Below are 11,233 nucleotides of genomic sequence, written 5' to 3'. Positions count from 1 at the left end.
AGGGCGCGGAGCTGCTGGGGCCGGGCTATGAGCCCGCAGCGCTCTGAGGGCCGCCCCCGGGTTTTCCTCAAACACCTCCAGGAACTGTGACCCCACCGCTTCCCGGGGCAGCCCATTCCAGCGTCTGATCAGCCTTTCTCTGAAAAACTTCCTGATGTCCAACCTAAACTTCCCCTAGTGCAGCTTAAGGCCATTTCCTCTCAGCCTGTCGCTGCTTTCGTGGGAGAAAAAACCGACCCGCACCCTGCTAAAGCCTCCTATCAGGGAGTTGTAGAAAGCTGTAAGATCCCCCTTGGATCGCCGTTTCTTCAGGCTGAACGCCCCCCACAACCTCAGCTGCTCCTGGTGCTCAGGCCCCTTTCCCAGCTCTGCTGCCTCTCTGTGGCCACGCTCCAGCCCCTCAATGTCCTTCTGGAACGGAGGGGCCCAGAGCTGGCCCCAGCACCGGACACAGCGGTGGGGCTGTGACCGCAGCCCGGGGTGCCAAGGGACAGTCCCTGCCCGGGTCCTGCTGCTCACGCTGTTCTCATGCAATCCCGGGTGCCGCGGGTCTCCTTGCCCGTGAGGGCACGCCCTGGCTCAAATGACGGCATGGCAGCGGGCCTGTTTCCATGAGCGCTTCGGCCCCTTGTGTCCCTAAAGTGCCCCTAGAGCCCAGCCTCGGCAGGAATTTCCTGCCAGCCGTAAAGAGGCGGGTTCGTGCTGCAGCCCCTCGGGAGGGGTCAGCCCCGTGTCCCCATCCCGCAGCGCTTCTCACGACCGCAGTTTTGCCCCGCGATGTCCGGGAATGTTGGAGTGCTCGGTACCGTCCAGGGCTGTCAGGGAGCTGTGCAGCCTGATTAAATGGGCTTTAGTCAGAATTCCCATTTCTCTTGAGCATGCACAAGACCTGTCTTAGCCAATGCATAACCACAGAGAGGGGTCAGAGGAAGAAAGGCATTTTCCTTTCAAATCCTCTCTCCTTCCTCGTGCATTTTCACAGAAGCCACCAATACAAGGGCAATTGGGAACTTCAAGCTGCCTTGATTTTTCATCAAGAGCTGTAGGGATAGGACAAGGAGTAAAGGGTACGAATTAAAAGAGGAAAAATTTGGGGTAAACATCAAGAAGAAATTTTCCGCTGTGAGGGTGGTGAGACACTGGAACAGGTTCCTCAGGGAGGTTGTGGCTGCCCCAACCCTGTCGGTGTTCAAAGCCAGGTTGGATGGGGCTCTGAGCAACCTGGTCTAGAGGCAGGTGTCCCTACCAGGCTGGGACTAGATGATCTTTAAGGTCCATTCCAACCCGCTAGCATTCTGTGATTGTACCATTTTTACTAAATAAAGAAATTATTACTAAATTGAAAGCAACGTGTAACAATGTTAGCCCATCTGAAACTGGGACATTTCCCACCCCATCCCTTGTGGGAATTGAAAGTTCCAGGACACAACTGAGATGAGCTTGTGAGGCTGTTGGCATCTGCCACGCTGCAATTTCCCAGCAGTGTCTGCCTGCTGCTTCACCTGCTGGGGCTCAGCCTTTGCACGAACCTCATTTGTCCATGGCTTAAGCCCTTGGAAGCCTTTTATTGTTTCCAAAGGGGTTTGGATCAGACCACAACAGTATTGCACAGGAATTTTCCTAAGCAATGCCCCAGCTAACAAAGCCAGAAATGTTGCCAGATTGCTAAAGGATTGTATTACAAAATCCATGGACGTGGACAAAGTGCAAGTTTTAATCACATACTGAGAGGCATTACTCTGACCTAGTAAGTCTCCCCACAGCAAACAATAGAGGTCAGGGTTTAAAATGTGAAAATGTTTGAAGACAGCTGAATCACAGTGATTTGGACTTGCCTGAATCATTCTGCTTCTCAATTAAGTATAAAGCTGCTGAATGTAAATAACAGTATTTGATTTGAAATTAAAACCAATGCTTTAATTTCAAATCAATTACATTAGAGTACTTGATAAATCACAGTAATATATATGAAGATATTAATTTCTAGAAATGAACAACTCAAAGCACTATTTATGGAAATGAAATTACCTGACCTCCCAAAGCCCTTTCAATTTCATTTAATATTCTCCTCTGTAAAGAGTATCTGAAATCTATTTTTGCAATACAGGCTTCAGGATCAGAGGTGATGCTGTAGTACATATTTATATTGCTTTAAGTACATGTGCATTAAGTGGAACCCATTAAATGGATTTTCAAGTTTAAATACAAGCATTTACTGGTATATTTTACAGATGTTATTTGGGCATGTAAGTGCAGTCATGGATGTCTGCAAATTACTTTGTGCATGAAGACTTCCAGGTTGTAAACATTCCAGAAATCTTAGTGTTAGTAAGGCACATCAAATGAGTATGTTTTACACAAAATTTTCAGAAAACCTCTTTCTGTTAGTACTCCTACTTTTGATTTCAGTTCAATTAAAAAAAGGTAAATCTAAACTGGCCTATCAGGCACATGGATACAGGATGATGACATCTACTGGATATATTTCATTTTGCAATTTGCACCACCTAGCTTCAAATAGAATAATAAACCAAATTCAGCGTGGTTACACAAGCACACCTCTGCTGAAATCACTTCAGTCATAGACACAAGTGCAGGAAAATTTGGCATATAATTTTGAGAGTTAAATGCAGTTTCAACTTCTTTGTATATTTGGGGGTTAAATACCATTCCCAGTACATTTCTATTAATGCATCAAAAAAAGTTTCCCTGGTTGAGGAATTCTTCAATTTCTCATTGATAACTAACATACAAATTAAGAAGAAAGCTGCTTCATTTGTCTGCATAGATGCATTGTTGAGGGGAAATAGTGCTGGCTCGGGATGAAGGTTGCTCCCTGGAGTGTCACTGGGACTGGGTGTACCTGCCCTGGCTGGGTGTCGGGTGTCAGGCCCACACCCAGGACACAGCGGCACAAAAGAACAAGCCCTTGGGAGCTGTTTCATAATAAATAAGAATGTAATATTAAAAAATAGTTTCAGAATAACTTAATACACCTCATGTACGAGGCTGAGTCAGACAGATGAAGATCAGTCTATTTCAATAAGAAGTCACTGGAATTCTTTGATGGTCTTTACAGTATGTGGCAGAAGTTTGGGGTTTACTCTGTCATGTAAAGATGATTGTTGAGGTATTTTTGATAGTTTGGAGTGGTCAAAATTAATACAATTTTTTTTCAAAAACTGTTAGCATTTTTTTTCATCTGAGATTTTTAGAACAACAGGAACTGCATAAATGCAAATTATCAGCCGCTTAAGTCACATGCCTTGAATTAACTGGACATAAGATAATTCCATTCTGGAATGGTAGAACAGCCTATTTTCTATGTCAGTCTGCTGAGACCTTGCTTAGGGGCTGTGCCTATATAATATGACCAAATCTAAACCCACTTTTTAGCAAAACAACTTTAGATTTCTTGAAACTGCCCCATTTGCTTGAATGCTCTCATGATGCCTTTGAGCCAAAGGCTTTATTGGATTAATGTAAGTGCTCACATTGGATATTGAAAAATCACATGGTCTTGCAAAAAAAATCACATTTTGATAATTAAAAAGAATAAAAATGCAGGGAGGGTTTTAAGAGGATTAGCTTTTTTTTTTCCTAATGACAAGATCCTGAGAAACTAAATGCACATAATACCTTTGCCTTGAAACACACTGTGTAAATTTAGCCTGATTCAGTAACAGTAACTTTTGTAAGAATGAAAACAGTTCTCTCCTAAGAAAAACAAATGCACATGTCAACTGTGTTTTAGTTTGCAATGTATGTAGCAATCCATTAACTATTCCCAAATTTCATTTCTCCTTTCCAGACCTTTCGCAGTGGATTCTCTGATATTGTATTGCATTCCTCGCATAAGAATAAAGCTCTGTACAATCTATCTTTCTTTTTGTTGTAAGTTTTTCATTATGATCACTAAGGATACCTGTATTTTGGACTCAAACAAAAACCAAAAGCTCATGAAAGGAACCTAAGGTGGATTTTCTTCTCCTTAATGATCTTCTTGCATTAAATAGACTGATCTGCATTTTTAAAAAGCCAAATATCAATGTTTTATTAATGTGGGCTTTGGTGGACTGAGCTGCAGCTGTGCCTTGGTGAGCAGCTGTGTGGCTCCTGCAGAGCACAGCCCATGCCCCAGCTCTGCCTGGTGCTGTTGGTGTGAGCTCTGCTGGGACCGCACAGTGCCCACAGGCACAAAGATGCACAGCTCTCCTACATCTCTGGTGCTCAGGGTAGACACACCTGCATATGGGGCGCTGCCAATGCAGTAATGGCAAAATATTGAAAGATGAACAAACATATTGCTGCCTAAAGTTCAACAGAAATTATTTACACTCATGGGAGTATTTTTAATGTTGTTATTAATGACATCACTAGTCTTTACCCAGGAGTAGTTTATATCTGTGTCTTCTTCTGAAGAGAAAAAAGCAAATCAAAGTAATATTTTAAAAGCTAAGATAAAACCTGTAAATGTAGTTATTGACCCAGGGATCTTCCGGACATATTAAGAATTTCCCTACAAAAATCCATGTGGTTAAGATTAGTTATTAAGTTTAGGTTTTACTCCTTCTCTACAGCTAAATGCCATGGGCTTAGATAGCGTGTCTTAAAAGATGCTAACAAAGCAGAGATTTACTTATAGTTAACATGTACCAAACCATATTGTAATAACTTGTTTGTGTGAAGGACTGATTTTAATTTCTTATCTGCACAATGTCTGTAACATATGGCTTTAAAACTTTCTACAGAACAACACTGTGCAGATAAAAGGCCTTTGGCCTTTGCCATCTGTGAAAATAAAAAAGGGCTAAGAGAACAAAGTACATTAATAGTTGTTCATTGGAACATTTGTCTCATTTCCTAACTCTGACCAGCATTCTTAGCAAGGAGACAAGAAAGAGGGAGACAAGGAGGATGTCTCAGGAGTGCAGCCCCTTCCCGCTCCGGACGGGACGGACTGACGGACAGCCCCGTGGGCCCTGCCCAGGCCGCTCCCCTCCGGCCTCCCCGGCTCCCCATCCCCGTGCCAGGCTCTGGGAAATGCACCGCTTTAGATCGCTCCTCCCAGATCCCTCCTGATCCTTGGTGGTGTTGTTCTTTTGTTTTCCAAGCACTACACGGAGAAACATCTGTCTTTCCTAAGTCTCCACACACACATTGCAGCTCCTGCTGCAGAGATTTACCTTCTTTCCCAGAGCTGCTGACTCTGTGTTCCAGGCCTGATTTGAAGATATAACTAAGCAAGCAGAAACCAAAAGAATGAAGATCCCTTTTTTTTTTCCTCATTATTGCCATGTGTTCTTTTGTCTCCTGCCATTGATTTTGAGTCTTTGAGCGCATCTTGCTTGAGACAGGCAGTATTGTGAGCTTGCCTGTTGCGTATCATCCCTTTTCTTAGTGGTTTTCCCAATCCCCTAATCCTGTTATTAATCCATAGAAAAAAACCAGCATGCTTTCCTACAAATTGCATACGCAGTAAAAACAGGTCTAGAATGTTCAAGTAGTATTTTAAAAGTATCTCAGACCAGATGCTAGAAATTTGTCTTAGGAATTAATATTCATTATATTTCTAATATTTCTAATATTTCTGTATTTTAATATTAGTTTCTGTTTTGTAGCTGTTCCTGACTATTACTTGTTGTAATGGAAGTTCAGTATCTATTTGTTCAAAGAAAAATGTATCTGCTAAAACAGGGGGAAGCTGGAACACCCTGACAGCTGGTGCAGCACATTTTTTCAATTGCCAGACAGCAGCTCAGAAATGGTGTGCCTGAGAGGGAGGAATGGAAATGATTTTGTTATTGTGCGTGGAGCACATGGAAAAGCACATGCTGCCATCATAGCAGTTTTTCTGACCTCAGCCATGCTTTGTGTTAGACAGCTGTAAATGTAAGAAATAAAATGCAGATCTAGTGTTAATTTTTAAACTCATTAATGACAATTTTCCCTTTGAAGCAACAAATAAAGTAGCAGCTGTACCTTGCACTATATGGAGGTTTTTTTGCAGCTAAGGAGATTAATTATACATTACACTCAGCATTTTTTCCCCTTACAAAGGTGATGCATGGCTGTATGTGGGGAGTTTGTGTCACTGAAATGCAAGATCTGCTTATTCCAATTCAATATTTGCTCAGTTATTTAGTAACATCTGGAATGTAGTTATAGAACTCCTGATTTACAAAGTGAAATAACAGAGGGCAAGGCAAGTTCCTTTAGTTTGGGGCTTGACATTCAGTTTACCATTTGTGCTGCTTGTTTTGTGGAAGACAGAAGTGGAGAGAATCAGAATTTCACTGGGAACTGGCCATGCCACAGCAGAAAATGTGGTCTTCCTGCAAACCCTGCCTTGTAGAGGAAATGTCATCTGTGAAACTCCTGTCACCCCTGAGCTGAGCCTGCCTGCCAGGCTTGCCTCTGCCTTGAGCTTCACGCTGCCATTCCCACTCTCACTGAACTCCACTGTCAGTACAGAGCTTTGGTGGCAAAAATCAGAGTGGAAAACCTCTGCTCTACTTTCTGAAGTGACATACAGGACAAGCCTGCCCCTAGTTCCCCTGTCCTCTGCCCACACAGTCCCAAACAGGAACTGTTTGCTGATCTGTGGGCTGCTAAATTTAGCTGGTTCTTGATAGCTGAAAACAGCTCACAGACCAGATTGTACTGCTGGTCACCAGCACCTGCAGCCAGATAACACCAGAGAGCTGATACAAAACTAGGTGCAAACAACTGACTGTCAGCTGCTCTCTACAGTAGCATTAAAATAATAGTAATAGTAATACTAACATTAACAACTGTTATAGTTATTGTTTTTACATACTAGAAAGAATAATTTTTATACTTTTGTCTGAAGTGATTCGCCTCTCAGGATGATTTCAGTCTTCAGAAGAGTTGATCTGGGGGATATGTGTTCATAGACAACATGAGAGAGACAAAAGTAGAGAGAATGCAGAATTATACAGAAGACGAGATCTGCCATGGCAGAAGATGTGATCTTCCTGAAAGACCCTCCCTGGCTGAGGAGGATATCGAGGTGAATATCAAACTATAGCACTGGCTTTAATTACAGCCACATCAAATATTTGTGTTGGAACCTGATACCGCATGAACTTTGTTCAGCCTCACCTTCCACTGCAAGGTTAGTGTTTAATAACTATTAATGAAAACTGTAATTCCAGTTCTGATCAACACTAGTTTCCTACAAAAGCCACTGAAACTTGTGGTTTAATGTAAAAGTAGCATAATAATACAGACTTGAGTCCAGTTGTTTTCTTTAAGTCTTGGATAAATGAAACTCAGGATATTTGCAGATATAAAGACAGAAGCTGAAACTCATGCAAATTTTTATGAATCAAGAAAGACAAATTTTGCATGGCTTGAAAGCTAAATTCCTCTTCATAGGGGAACTTCCCAAAGCAAAATTTTACTTCAAGCTGCTTGCTTGGGTGGTTGTGTAAACAGCTGGGAAAGCCTGTGTGGTACAGACACTTGAGAGTGCATTTCCAACCAGCCCCGTGGTGCTTGGTGGCCTGGCCAGAAGATGGCAAGCGTGTTTTGTGGGAGAGCAGAGCTGTGCCAGGCACACAGGTGTTCTGGTGCTGTAAGAATCAAACAATTCACAGTCAAGACTAGAAATGTTAACATTACTTATGTGATCCTTGTAAGGCTTGAACTGTGAGACAAGAAAAGAGACAAAAGCTGTGATAATTTACAGCTGCATATGCACAGGGGGAGGGAGGAAATGCTCGGGGAGGCAAATCCCTCTGACCCCACTGACAGGGGATGTGCTCCTGAGGGATGCAGCAGGTGCCAGCCTTGCACCTCTGCTGCCCCACATTTAGAGTCTGCCTCTGTAAGGGCAGTTCTGAAACAGCCAAGGGAGAATCCCACACAGGTCACAAATAGTACCCAGCATCTCCTCCCAGCTCTGGGCTTTCTGACCCAGCATCCACCCTCACAATGAGCAGGAGATGTTCCTTGCCTTGTGAATTGACAGTGAATTACAATCTTCAGTTCATTATTTGCTTTGCTCTGCTATTTCTTTCTTTCCTTCCATACCTTTGGCATGGGGAGAGGCAAGGACAGGCATGCAGTGAATTTAGATACTGCTTTACAGCCTGGCACTTCTCTCTCTCAGCTACCAAAAACTTGCAGTTCCTGAATCCTTTCCAGAATGCTACGCAGCCCTTTTACTTCCTTCGAAGTAGAATAATTCTGTCTAGTGTTCCAGCCACTGGTAACTGGATAAAGCTCTTTGCTTATCAACTCATTATTGAGTTGGCTGGAAGTGCAAATTGTAGAAAGCAAAATACCTGTTTCCCAGTAGGGGTTGAACATTCAGATTCTACAAAGCTCCTATTCACTGACCTGGCATTCCCCACTGTGGAAATAGTCTCTGTAGGGAAGACTAAATTGAAGGGATACATTTAGCACGTAGGGCAAAATGTCATGATCCTCATAATACCTCTAAGCTTACTGGAAATCATGTCAGAGTTTTGGACTTTACAAGAAGTGTGACTTTCTAGACCAGGGAGCTTTAGTGTAGTTGTAAGATAATCTGCTCTAGTAGAGAGCTGAATTGCTGACTCTGATTTTCATTTGTAGCCCTTAGCTGATCTATCAGATATCCTGGGCACAGGTCACTGGTTCCCCTAAGGGTCAGGACAGAGGTCTTGAACTTAATTACACTTTGTAATATGAACTGTCTTAGGGACCCAAAGATCGGGTTGTGAAGAGATAGGGCAATATTGCATAGACATTTGTCAAAGGTTTTAGGCCAGATGTTGTATTGCTGTGATGCAGCTGATTCAAAGGCACAGAACGTTTCCCACTGCTGCTGACTGTTTAGGGGAGCTATTGGGGGCCTCAGACAACACTTTAGCCACAGAAGTGGCTGAACAGATGGGGTTTGAGTATTGATAATGCTTGAACTGGATATTTTTGACCAGGCCATGAGGAGCTGCATTCATTCATGGACCAGAGAGAAAATGGACCCTCTGTAAAATGTTCCATTTTCTGTCATTGCACAGGGTGAGCTCAAACTCTAATGCTGTCCAAACACTCTAGGCACTTTAGACACAGAGGGACTCAATGATCCAACCTTTACAATTCCATGATTCTATGACTTGTGGTGGAGCTAAAGAGTGGAAAAGAATTTTTAGGAAAGAAGGCTGATGAAAACAAAATAGAACATACCACAAAGAGGAGAAAGGCATTTTTTCCATGCATTGACTTTTGCTAAGCTGATTTTCATATGCACATTCTGAGCAGCTAGGAATGTCATGACCAAGGAATGAAACAGAAATTTTAGATGTTTCAGTAATCAAAAGTGTGCATGGAAATTATATAGGAAGGACAGATTTCTTCTGCTTATTGAAAACACTGCAGCTTTGCCAGAAATTTCAAATATTCCTGACAAGGATGATATATGTGAGGCTGAGGAACAAGGAGTTACCCTCTCATCTCCATTTTTTCATTTAAGGTAAGATGTATTTTTTCTAGTTAAAAGCATTTCAGCCTTCAAACAAAAACATATCCATACACCAGCTGATTTTTTGAGGACAAAATAACCAGTGGTGATAACATTCTCTGCATTCCTTCTGAGGGCAGGAAAAAATGGATAGAATAATATGCACCAGAAAATTATTCAATTAAGTATTACAGAAAGCTTTCCATCTCCAAAGGAAGCTCATCACAGTGATGAGCTTCCTAGGGAAGTGTAGAAATTCTACTATTGATGGTTTTTATAACAGGAGGGCAGGGAGGTAGCTATGAAGATTTATTTTTATGCCTCATATCAGTATATTGATTTACATAAACATTCATTATTAATTTCTGTACAGTAAATGATGGAATGTTTCTAACATTTGTATTGTGCCACTGTGATGTGCTCTATTCTATTCTATTCTGTTCTATTCTATTTTGCTGCACAGCATCTCTTCAAGGTGCAGTGAACTTTAAAAAGTATCCTGCTGAGAAAAAAAAATCTGGAAGTAAAAAATTCTTCTCTTCTACCTGCTTGGAAGTTCCTGTGTTCAGCTTAGTGTTTCCACACAAGCCATGCGCCAGGACTGCTTTTGAAGAAATGTCCCTGGAATTGCACCTTTAGTCTTGTCTGGCATGACAATTCTTACAAAAGAATTTATTTGCACTGTCAGCAAAAAATTATGTTGAATCTCCTTTCTGAGAGCCAAATTCTTGGTCCCTACACAGGATCTTATTAAACAGGATTCAGTCCCTACAGCTCAGTGCTGTGAGAAACCTTTGCAAAGTTGCAGTGGATGATTCCCAGATGTTTTGGCCGGGGTGTCCACAGTGCTGCTTTGAGTCTCTCTCTCTCTCTCTCTGCTCACCCTTCTCTGAAATCCTTCCAAGAGGAGATAAAGTGGAGGGCTCACAGTGGCTTTAGCAGGATTTGGATCAGGCCATCTGGCTAAACTGCCTTGATCTGTTTGAACCAATGGACTTCTGTGTCACTGGTGAAATGGGAGGTCCCTGGTTTAATCCTTGTCCTCCCTTCATCCCAGCAGGATGTGACTTCACAGTGAACCAGACTATGGACTGAGCATCCTTTTCTCCCAGCCCCAGATTAGTTCCCTGATTTGCATTATCCCATGAGCACACCACTGCAGTTCTGGCCTCAGGAAGCAGATGGGATCACACACAAAGCACAGGGATAAGGACAGATCCACCTGTGCCAGATCCTCCTCACTGAATATGGGTGAACAACCTTTGAAAACCTGTTTGTACTTTTCATTATCAGTGTCCCAAAACCTTGCAGTTCACATATTGTAAAGATTGTAACTACAAGAATTAAGAGCTTTAGCAGCTTTTCCATTATCTTTCGTTGATATTCCTGGATGGAATATCTCTTGGGAGTCACAATTGGCCTTTTAAAAAAAGAAATTATCAAAATAAATTTAAAACAAACAAACAAAAAACCCTAAACCAAACAAAAAAAACCAAACAACCCTGAAAACTTCCAGTAAATCCTTTTGGTGAGGCTCTTCACAGGAAAAAAATAAATGTCATATGGTCAGACTAGGCTCAAACAAACTCCTAAGCAAACAGGCCTGTGGTAACTGTGGGAGGGAGGAGAAAGCCATGGAAAGAGCTTTGTACATCAAAGCTCAGAGTAATGCTTCTGACTATCCAGGGCTGGGTAGCCCATCCCTTTATTATTCTCTCCCTTGCTGCAGATTTTTGTAGCACTTTGTTTGGGCTATTTTTTTTT

The sequence above is a fragment of the Zonotrichia albicollis genome, chromosome 1 (assembly GCF_047830755.1).
Source record: "Zonotrichia albicollis isolate bZonAlb1 chromosome 1, bZonAlb1.hap1, whole genome shotgun sequence".
Classification (NCBI taxonomy): Eukaryota; Metazoa; Chordata; class Aves; order Passeriformes; family Passerellidae; genus Zonotrichia; species Zonotrichia albicollis.
This window is presented reverse-complemented; position numbering follows the sequence as displayed.